The sequence below is a fragment of the Salmo salar genome, chromosome ssa28 (genome assembly GCF_905237065.1).
Source record: "Salmo salar chromosome ssa28, Ssal_v3.1, whole genome shotgun sequence".
Classification (NCBI taxonomy): Eukaryota; Metazoa; Chordata; class Actinopteri; order Salmoniformes; family Salmonidae; genus Salmo; species Salmo salar.
Window position 1 is genome coordinate 6,639,453 of NC_059469.1, and position 11,880 is coordinate 6,651,332.

Consider the following 11,880-nt stretch of genomic DNA (forward strand, 5'->3'; position numbering starts at 1 on the left):
TTGCTTAATTATACCATGGGATTTTTGAATACTTATTTCTGATTGGCTTGAAGGGCATTCTAGAGCGTGCATTATTTCCCTATAATGCACTGTATTTGCACTGCACAATTCAATGGATATAGTTCATTCTTACATGTTCGATGTTTGAGCTGCTGAAAATTGAAAACATTATTGGCATTGTTGAATTCGATTTTCATAATGGCAAGCTAGGACTGATGGTTTTGTTAGCTGTTTGTTTGGTTACCATGGCAACTACAGTAGCTATCTCGTAAACTTGCCATAGCTAGCTACTTCAGTGGATGTTGAACACATTTCTACATAAGGGATAATCAACGAGGGGCTATGAGTTCTATGGAAAATAATGAACGACGTGGAAGGTGTGTTCCCCTACTCTAGTGGAGTGTACTGTAACTGACCTTCCAAGGAGTTGCATTATTTTCCAGAGAACACTGAGTTGATTATCCCTTTTATACCATGGCAATAATTTAACACATTTGCCACTAGAAATGTGTTAATTTGCCAGTAGAAATGTGTACAATGGGTGGGTCTAATCCTGAATGCTAATTGGTTAAAATCGAATTCCAGCCGGTGTCTATTCCACAAGTTACCACCGGCTAAATCTCTGACGTTAAAATGCCTATTTCCTCTGTTCCATCTGACTGCTATGGGGGAAAATTACAAACTTTGTTATGCACATGCGCTGTATTAGCCTTAACCTGTACATTTCCACTGTCTGTTTCTCTCAAGTAAGAAGAAGACAGTGTTTTTCCTCTTTTGTTTCTGAGTAACTTAGTCACACGGCCAAAAGACAAAGGGCCATCTGAGAGTGACCAGTTTTTTGGTCCATACTGTTCTTCTAGTATCTTTCAAGGACACAGCTGTGTAGAGATATGAAGAGAACAAAGGCCAGTTTGAGCAGCAGCGACAATTCTATTAGCAGAAAGGAGTAACAAAACTGGCGTTATCACTTGTTTGTACGCTATCTTCCCACCATGATCTCACACACCTGCTAATCTGCCACGTAGACAAAGGTTATAAAAGCTGAGACCCAACTCTTGTTCGTTGGGCTATTAACGCTGCACTGTTGAGTGGATTGTTAACTGCTCAAGATTTACAAATCTGATAATAAAAAGTTGTTGTATTGAAGAATCTGCAGAATCTCTTCCTTTTGATTAGAATTTCCACGACACTGCGCAATCCACTGTCTCATCAGCCCAGCCAGGCAATTTATAAACTTGATCTCCGCTATAAAAAAAAAAACATCTATACATTAATTCACAAACATTTAGTTTTCAACAGCGGAGATTTGTATAAACCTTGCGGTCTATCTCTCCGACATTTGCAACATTGTTTCAATATTCGAATTCGATCTCCAGCTGTCACATACTGTAGTAATGAGCTTGTCGGGAGTCTGGATGAGACAGACAGGCAGGCAGGCAGCTTTTCCCAGCCAGTCGAAATCATGAATCAGCATAATTTTTAAGGATATATACAAAGAACTTTTAATAAAAAACAGGTAAAACGAAACAAAGTGCTGTCACGCCTGCCCCCGCTCCCCCTCCCAGCACCAGGCTTCCCAGCATTATGCACTCCTGCCACCATCAGTACGCACACCTTCCTCAATCACCCGCTTATTACCTCCCCTATATTTGTCAGTTCCCCATCTCTGTTCCCCGCTGCTGCATTAATGTCTGTATGTCTTTGTATACCGGTGTGCTGACGCTGTTCCTGCCCTGTTACCTGTCTGTTCCTCATTAAATGTTCAACTCCCCTCTCCAGCGTCGGTCCTATCAAGTGCAGCTAGTTTGCTGTCTTTCCAGCTTCAGTTCGATGAGATTGTGTTAGTTGTGTTGTTGGCTAGCTCCGCTGAACAACAGTATCCTGACGAGAGAGCACATTTTCTATGCCAGACGAAATAGTTCATCATTAGCTCATTGTTATGGGTGTATCCAAATAAATGTCACAAAAAAACAGCGTAAACAAATGCAAATGCAGCTACTTCGCTGTTATTCTGGCTTCACTGTTTGACGTGACTGTAAAATAGCCGTAGTTGGCTGGCTAGCAAGGGATAAGAATGTTGCCAGTCAGTATGGCAATGGGACATTTAGAAAAAACAACTGGGTCGCGTCCATAGATACAGAACAAAAAGACTGAACGACTGGATCTCGTTTCTGGCAACCGAACCGATAGAACAAATGACGAGCCGGTTTGGGTAGCAACCCTAGATTTGTGTAGGGAATATGTCTTGTGGATGGATGAAATAGTATGAATAAATTAACCAAAATAAAGTTTTTAATGAAAATATGTTTATCATTATTTGAATATGTTGGTAACCTGTTGTATAAAAGTGATAATGCCCTTGAAGCTGGTGTTTGAAGGATATACTGGAACGGTTTGCAGGCCCTCGACTTGATCTCGGGCCAAATAACACCATGCCAATATATCCTCCAAACACCGGCTTCTCGGACATTATCACTTAAGTGTTGAAGGACTTTTACTACACCCATTCCATAGGCTACAATGCAAATAACTGTACAGAGCATTCGGAAAGTATTCAGACCCCTTCCCTTTTTCCACATTTTGTTACGTTATAACCTTATTCTAAAATTGATTAAATTTCTTTTTTCCTCATCAATCTACACACAATACCCCACAATGACAAAGCGAAAACAGTATATATATTTTTTTGCAAATTCATAAAAAATATAAAACAGAAATACCTTATTTACATAAGTATTCAAACCCTTTGCTATGAGACTCGACATTGAGCTCAGGTGCATCCTGTTTCCATTGATCATCATTGAGATGTATCTACATCTTGTTTGGAGTCCACCTGTAGTAAATTCAATTGATTGGACATGATTTGGAAAGGCACAAACCTGTCTATATAAGGTCCCACAGTTGACAGTGCATGTCAGAGCAAAAACCAAGCCATGAGGTCAAAAAAATTGTCAGTAGAGCTCCGAGACAGGATTGGGTCGGGGCACAGATCTTGGAAAGGTTAAAAACTATTTCTGCAGCATTGAAGGTCCCTATGAATACAGTGGCCTCCATCATTCTTAAATGAAAGACGTTTGGAACCACCAGGACTGTCATGTGTGTGCGTACTGGTAGCGAAGTCAGGTGCAGGGGAGCAGATATTTGTGAACAGGCGGACACTTTATTGAGGCAAAAGTGCAAAACGCGCAAAACAGTCACCTGAATTATGTTTAACAATAAACATCTTCGTGAAATACCACGGAAAAAACTAACCAGTCTGGCGCGTCAACAAATAACACGTAACACAAACAATCTTTCACAAAGACATGATGTGGAACAGAGGAATAAATACATGTAGATTGATTGGGGAATGAAAACCAGGTGTGCAGGGAACAAGAACGCCGCCCGAACAAGGAGAGGAGCCGACGTCGGAAGTCGTGACAAGGAATCTCCCTAGAGCTGGCCGCCCGGCCAAACTGAGAAATCGGGGGAGAAGGGCCTTGGTCAGGCATGTGACCAAGAACCTGATGGTCACTCTGACAGAGCTCCAGAGTTCCTCTGTAGAGATGGGAGAAACTTCCAGAAGGACAACCATCTCTCCAGCACTCCACCAATCAGGCCTTTATGGTAGAGTTACCAGACGGAAGCCATTCCTCAGTAAAGGCACATGACAGCCTGCTTGGAGTTTGCCAAAAGGCACCTAAAGGACTCTCAGACCATGAGAAAGATTCTCTGATCTGATGAAACCAAGATTGAACTCTTTGGCCTGAATGCCAAGCTTCACGTCTGGAGGAAACCAGGCGCAATCCCTATGTGATGCATGGTGGTGGCAGCATCATGATGTTTTTCAGCGGCGGGGACTGGGAGACTAGTCAGGAATGAGGAAAAGATGAACGGAGCAAAGTACAGAGAGATCCTTGATGAAAACCTGCTCCAGAGCGCCCAGGACCTCAGACTGGGGGTGAAGGTTCCCCTTCCAACAAGACAACGACCCTAAGCACACAGCTAAGACAACGCAGGAGTTGCTTCAGGACAAGTCTCTGATTGTCCTTGTGGGGCCCGCCAGAGCCCAGATTTGAACCCGATCGAACATCTCTGGAGAGACCTGAAAAAATCTGTGCAGCGACGCTCCCTATCCAACCTGACAGAGCTTGAGAGGATCTGTGGAGAAGAATAGGAGAAACTCTGTTGTGGAAATTACCACTAAGGACTCCAAGTCAAAGTTAGATGAACAAATCTTTATTATCACGTCCGAAGAGGTTACAACACACTTAATACTCAAAGTACAAGTCTGTCAGAAGCTCTGAAGGAGTGCTTCCTTTTCAGTACTCTTTATACACATGCACAAACTAGGCATCTCTGCTCTCAGGGTGCAATGGGTTCCCGAGTGGCGCAGCGGTCTAAGGGATTGCATCTTAGTGTTAGAGGTGTCAATACAGACATCCTGGTTTGATTCCAGGCTGTATCACAACTGGCTGTGATTGGGAGTCCCATAGGGCGGCGTACAATTGGCCCTGCGTCATCCGGGATTGGCCGGTGTAGGACATCATTGTAAATCAGAATTTGTTCTTAACTGACTTGCCTAGTTAAATAAAAAAATAAGCTGATCATGACCTTGCAAACATAGTTTCTAAGCATTGGGCCAAAGTAACAATGTGTTCCCTTTCTGTTCTCCTTCTATCAGTTCCCTCCCTGAGAGCAAAGTCACAGAACATCCTAACACAACAATCAAGAAACAACACTCCACAGGTAGTCACGCATTTGCAGAGACAGAGGTCACAAATATTTCCACTACACTCCCTCCTTTTATCACTATATGTGATTAAAAAAAACAACAGCTTAATACATTGTCTATCAACAGGAGTGTATTTAGTAAATACAGATTCTTACATAAAATAGGCATAACAATAGGGAAAAATCCATCTTCATATTTGATCATTTTTCCATGATCCTTTCCATTATAAGGTTGATGTGGTTTAACAACCTAACTTAAAACCTACAGGTACTTAATCAAACCATGGATACTAAGTCATTCTTGCATATTATCATCCATTGAAGGTGGAAAGGGGAGTTCCTGGAGAGACATCAAGTTATCAGTATAACCTTCTTTAGTAGCATTGAACATGATAGCCTTGATGGCCTTACAACAAGAAAGCAAAATGATCAAAAACATTAAACAAGTACTTCCTTGCACAAGTACCCCCTTGACCAGCCAATAAGTAGTCAAGTGCCTCCCTGTTTTGCAGGGTCCCCTTGCGGAGTGCTTTTACTTCTTCATTCAGAGCAACCAATGCTTCTCTAGTAGCATTTCCCTTTTTATCAGAACCCTCAACCGAACCCTAAATTCTCTTTCAGTGTTTCCAAGTACTCTCATGGCCGGCACCACCAACCCCAACAGTACACATCCCTCCCCAATTAGGTGGTAAACTCCTTTCAGTGCGATATACTTATTGTAGACAGAAATTGTATAACTCACATTTCCTGGTGCTTGTAGTACAGAATCATGTACTACAAGAGAGCAGTTATTGCTACCATTAACCAACATAGTACAGTTACAAACATTTTCACCCAAATGGTTACTTCCATTTCCTCTAATACACTAGGGGGCTACCAGGGATCCTACTATAGGGATGGGTGAGTCACTGCAATTGTTTGTCTAGGATTTACAAGGCTGACAGTAACATTGTATATCGCAAAATAAGTCATGGGGTCAAGATTCTTTGGGGGGGAATTGGCAAATGACAGTATTGAAGACAGTTGAATAGTTAAGTTCACCCTCAAGGGAACCCCTACATATGGGAGACCATTACCTACTCCCACAGGACTCAACCCACATACCCAACAAGATGTCTTATGAGGTGCCATTTGTCACCAATCCAGCTCGAGAGAGGAACAGATTCTCTTCCTCATCTTGACCTTTTACTTCTCTTTTCCTTTGGCTGACTTCTCCTTCTGGACCACTTCTCTGGGTCTGCGGCGGTCCCTTCGGCTCAGGACTTTCATCTTCACCTGAACGGTCACCCACGGGAGGGCAATCAACTGTTCCAATCAACACATTGGTGCAGATCCAGACAGGCAGGCCACAGCCTAAGGGATGGGACTCCCGCCATCCTCCTCAGGGGCAGGAATTTGTCTGCAGTGCGAGACGTGAATCCAGGTGTCCCTCTCAGCTACCTTTACCGCAGTCGGGGTGGTCAGCAAAACCTTATGTGGTCCTCTCCAATGAGGATCCTTCCAGCTCTTCCCTCTGTAGCCTTTTACCACCAAAAACTCTCCAGGGCACAGACAATGCTCAGTTCCTCCTGATAGGTTGGGCAGAGAAGCCTTCAACCGTGGGACGTGAGTCTTAAGAACATTGTTAAGTGAGACACAGTATGCTACCATGTCTTCTTCCATTCCCTGCAACGTCAACCTGTTTTGAGGAAATGGCATGTTAGGTCGCCCTGTCAGCACCTCAATTGGAGCGAGACCAGTCACTTTGTGGGATTTCTCTCAGAATAGCCTTTACCACAGCTGCTGCTGTAGCTCTTCTTCAAGGAAAAGCTTCAATCCATTTTGAAAATATGTCAACAATCACCAACTCAATGAAGTCCATCATCAAATGCTTAAAGGGGCCCTCTGGCCTGGGATGGGACGCGGGGGATACTGAAATGCCGTGTCCAACATTATTAGTCATACCGATCACACATTTCTTACAAAAGATTTCAGCAAACACAGTAAATCCTACAGTACTCAAATATTTATTTACAAGATCCACCATCCCTCCTTTTGACACATGGTCTTGACTGGGTGGCCTGGGAGGAGGATGGGAAGTGGTCTTCATCAACAGCAACCTTTTGTGACCCTTTCTGGGTTACTACTCAAACGATACCAAAGAAAGAACTGATTCCTACCGAAAGTATGATGGTCGTGTTTCCCAAGATAACTCCCACATACAGTACCACGGCTGGGTGAAGTGCCAGAACAGCTCTGGGCTGTCTCCAAGACCGATATTGGGAAGAAGAGAGGTGCCATTCCGGTGAAAGTTGTTTCTTTGGTGAATGATACCGTGATATTTAACCACGGGGTGGCCAATCGTATCTTCAATTAGCATTGTGAATCCTGTCAGTTGTAATAGGTAATAGGTTTTCAATATCGACACCTCTCTCCTCAAAATGATCTGTGAAGGCTTTTGCTACATCTTCTCCTTTAGTAGTACCATGTATGGGTTTGAGACAAAGCAGCTCCTCACGTACCCGCTCTGAGTCACAGTATCTTGCAACAACTGCCAGACGTGGAATGTCATTCCCATCCACACTCTCATCAAGAGCCACACTTTAAACGCTACAGTTTGCTGCTCCTTTACATTGTCAGTCATCTTAACGCACCTTTCAACAGTTCTGGCAGACGCAGGCATATCTTTTATCTTTGAAATGATTGTCTTTGTTAGGCAATCCTTCAAATACTGCCTGTGAACTTCTGAGGAAAGCCTCCTTGATATTTTCCATGTTTAGCAATGCACTGTGCGACTGTATAGCTCCCCTCTGTAGCTTGATCTTTGACTGCATGTTGATTTGTAAACACACTGATTTGCTTTTGATACCAGGACACGGCCCTCTTGATTCCTTCAGCCTCGTCCGCCCCATGCTTGAAGTTTTTCTCATGTCTCGTTTCAAAATAATGCCGTACACTTCATGTCTGACAAACAACAGTTTCACAACAGAGAGTGCAAACAGACTGGTCCTTCAGTAAAACAAATCAATACTCCTCTATCCAAGAGGCAATAAATGACTGAATATCTGCCTTATTTTCCTTTGCTGATTACATTTTGCGCCCTTAACTTTTTAAATAACAAAAGAAGGCTGCTGCTAGCCATGTAAAAACAAATCCCTCATCTCCAGTACTGCCTTGGTTTTGAAGGGAGAGGTGGGTCGTCTTGTGTTGAGCTAATAATTTGAAACTCCTGCAAAATCATGAAAGCCCATTGGCTAATCAGGATTGACATACCTTGGGAACTAAAACGTTGCGGTGAATACCAATGCAATTTCGAAACCAATGCATGCAATTTAAATTATTTTCTCCAGTTTATAACAAAAAATAAAGTGGCAAACGTCCAGTCAAGGCTTAGCATGCCATGCAAAGGGGCTTGCAAAGTCACAGAACATCCTAACACAATAATCAGGAAACAACAGCTAGTAGCTAGTAGTCACACATTTGCAGAGACACAGAGGACACAAGAATGTCCACTACAACTCCCCAAATACAGGTGTGCCAAGCTTGTAGCATCATACCCAAGAAGACTCGAGGCTGTAATCGCTGCCAAAGGTGCTTCAACAAAGTACTGAGTAAAAGGTCTGAATACTTATATAAATGTGCTATTTCCGTTTTTTTTGTATTAATGTGCAAACATTTCTAAAAACTTGTTTTTGCTTTGTCATTATGAGGTAATGTGTGTAGATTGATGAGGGAAAAAACATTTTAGAATAAGACTGTAATGTAACAAAATGTGGAAAAAGTGAAGGGGTCTGAATACTTTCCGAATGCACTGTGTATGCATTACATATTGGCTTATAGATAAAAAACGATTATTTGTGCCGATGTAAAAGTGGTGTTGGGAGTACTCAGTAGGGTCTTCATGGGGCACAGTTTTTTCTATTGTTGCCAATGTAATAGGCGGAGTAAAAGGCCAGCAACACTGTATTATTCTGTGCCCCATGAAATGACACCATATATAGATTCTACAGACCCTACTGAGTACTCCCAATGCCACTTTTACTTTTGCACATGGAGTTGTTTTTATAAAAATAAATATGTAATTTATAGGCCTACAGTCTTCTGCATTGGGACCACTGGAATGGGTGGACTAAAAAGTGCTGCTGGATATGTAGAACTCAGTCCCCCAAGAAGTAACACCATATATAGGTTCTACAGACCCTACTGAGTAATCCCAATCCCACTTTTACATCAACACAAATAATAGTTTTTTCTATATAAACCAATATTTAATTAATGTGCAGTGTATTGCATTGCAGTGCATGGAGTGGGTGGAGAACGGAGTCACCAGTACTCTGTATTACACCCGCTGCCCAGCACAATAGAGCAATTTACGTTTTGTAGACTTTATTGAGTAATTCCAATTACACATATTGTATTTTATTAAAAGTGTTATTTCTTTACCCTACACAATCACTTTCAACATTCCAGTAGTGGTGTAAACTTACGAAAGAAATGCTGGTATAAATAATACAATATTAAAAAGTATGTCAAATCATCCTTTTTTTGAAGGCAGTTGCAATGCTGTGAAAAACAATTGTACAGAACGAGAGTTTAAAAATAATCGTTGTTTCCAAATTCTATCATGTCTTTGTAGGGGGACTCTTATTTGGAGAATAAACAAATCAGCGATTGTGCTGCTAGCATAATGCTGCCAGGAGAACGGTTCTAAAAAAAAACGAGATATTTTCACCCATCACGTGATGAGACGCCTAAAATCCAGTCGTGCTGCTGTGCTGAGCATCGCCTCTGGTTGTGACTCCTTTTTGTAATGAAACCACTTATGAAGCATTATGCACTGACTGGAAATCGAGTTATCTATGAAATAAAGGTCACACTTACTTAAAAAACATAATTTCATTATTATGAGGAAGAATATGATCATCTAATTGTCTCTTCACTGCAGTCTTCTCTTCTTAATTTGTCACTGGATGGTGTTCATGGTCACATTTTTGCAGTAGCAGGCCTATATGCCTGTTATATTTATACCACCTATACAACCCTACAGAAAATGCTCAAAAATGGTTTATACTTCAGGTGGAAAATAATATGGGAAAGAATTTGATGCAATATTATTACCAAGTTATTACCCCATACTGTCTATTTAATGTAATATACGTCTATGCTAGTTTCATGGTATGCTGGGCCTGCTCTTGCCATACATCTCACCTCTTGTATCTGTCCAATGGCTTACCACCAGTTTTCACATTTTTTTTTTTTAAGTGAGTTTGACCTTGAATTTTCTGTGTAAATACTGGTGTATTGGCTCCACTTCAAGTGGTCTGGACAACTGAGCAGTGTCCGATTTATCACAGATCAGATAGCCAGTTGTGCCATCCCAAAACCTGCACATGAAATTAATAATGTGTTCTCTATGATAAATATGTAAGGAGGATAATTCAACCCTTCAAATAAAGAAACATATACTGTATGTGCTATTTTCATTTTCTGATTACTATTTTCTATCTTATTGTAAATTCACTGAGATGGAAATGTATTGTAATGTTGTCTATTTATAGTCTGTATGTAATATCAAGACTCTGGACTGTTCATATTGACTATACAACTAGAAATATACCATATCACCAACATTTTCCAAAATGGATATATATACTGTACCAGTCAAAAGTTTGGACACACCTACTCATTCAAGGGTTTTTCTTTATTTTTACTATTTTCTACATTGTAGAATAAAACTATGAAATGTCATATGGAATCATGTAGTAAACAAAAACACAAAGATTGTGCAAAGCTGTCATCAAGGCAAAAAGGGTGGATACTTGGAAGAATCTCAAATCTCCAATGTATTTTGTTTTTTTTTAACAGTTGTTTAGTTACTACATGATTCCATATGTATTACAATGTAGAAAATAGTAAAAATAAAGAAAAACCCTGGAATGAGTAGGTGTCCAAACCTTTGACTGGTACTGTAGTTCTTCGGTTGAAGGGTTCCATTTTCAACACAAAAAAATCGAATGAAATTGATGATATGAAGTTACTTCTAGTTCCAATGACCTATGTAACTACAGTCTGGTGAGGACAAGGCAAAAGCATCTGAACCTGCGTGCTAAAAATACTTCTCAGTAGCTGCCGGGCCCCTGTTTCTGGCCCTCTATTCATATCAGCACCCCCTATAGGCTGTTAGGAGAGTACTTCAATGTGGGAAGATCTGAATGTGGGAATGACTCCATGTTCTATGATGTCATTTCATATGGTAGTGTGAATCATCAGTTTATTGGTTGATACTGTATATGAACCAAATAAGCCACATTCAAAAAGATACCAACAAATAGCTCAGTAGACTATACTTATCAAAAGTTGTGGTACATGTTTACAAAGGACCAATCATCATTTTGTTGGCCCAATACAGTATGGATTACATCATGATATTTTTAAAGGGACGAGTATGCATTTTGGCTGCATTTCAAAAATATGTCCCTACTCCCTAAGAATCATTTATGTCATTTCAAGTCTGAAACAATGTATTTTTCTACTCAGTTGGGTTGTTAGACAGACTGCCAGATTAAACACTGTAGAGTGAATCCTTCAGGTAGGCCTACCATCTGACTTTACCGATCCAGAATTCATAACAATTCATTGTTGTGATATGGGTACTCTACCACTTGCAGGGATATCAGCCAGGAAAGCATTTTGACCTGAATAAAGTTTGAACTACGCATCTTGGTCAATCATTCAAACCACATCCAAATGCTAGAGGAAATATCCAACACAAGAATAGAAAAGATTTTGTTACAAATAGAAATAATAATAGCATAACTATAACAGAAGTTTGCAGTGTTTTCTTGGGCCAGTGCCTCAAGTATAAGGAACTATAAAGATTTGGATCTGAAGGCGTTCCCACACAGTATTGTTTTGCCTCAGGAAAAGTATTAATAATGCTGACTCATTTCAAATTCCAATGACAGTATGGTGGAAGAAAACGCAGGTGAGGTGTGCACTTTTAAAGGATATTGAACCATGTGAAACTAAGCCTCAATGGGTCCTGATAAAAAGAAAGCAACAGGCACACTATTATGGCTATTTTAGGCTGCTGCTGCAATTTCATCCTTACTTAGATACTATATTTAGAGATTCACTTACACTATCTCTGTGTGTCACTAGTATGTCTTTCAGTTGCTCAGGAAGTTA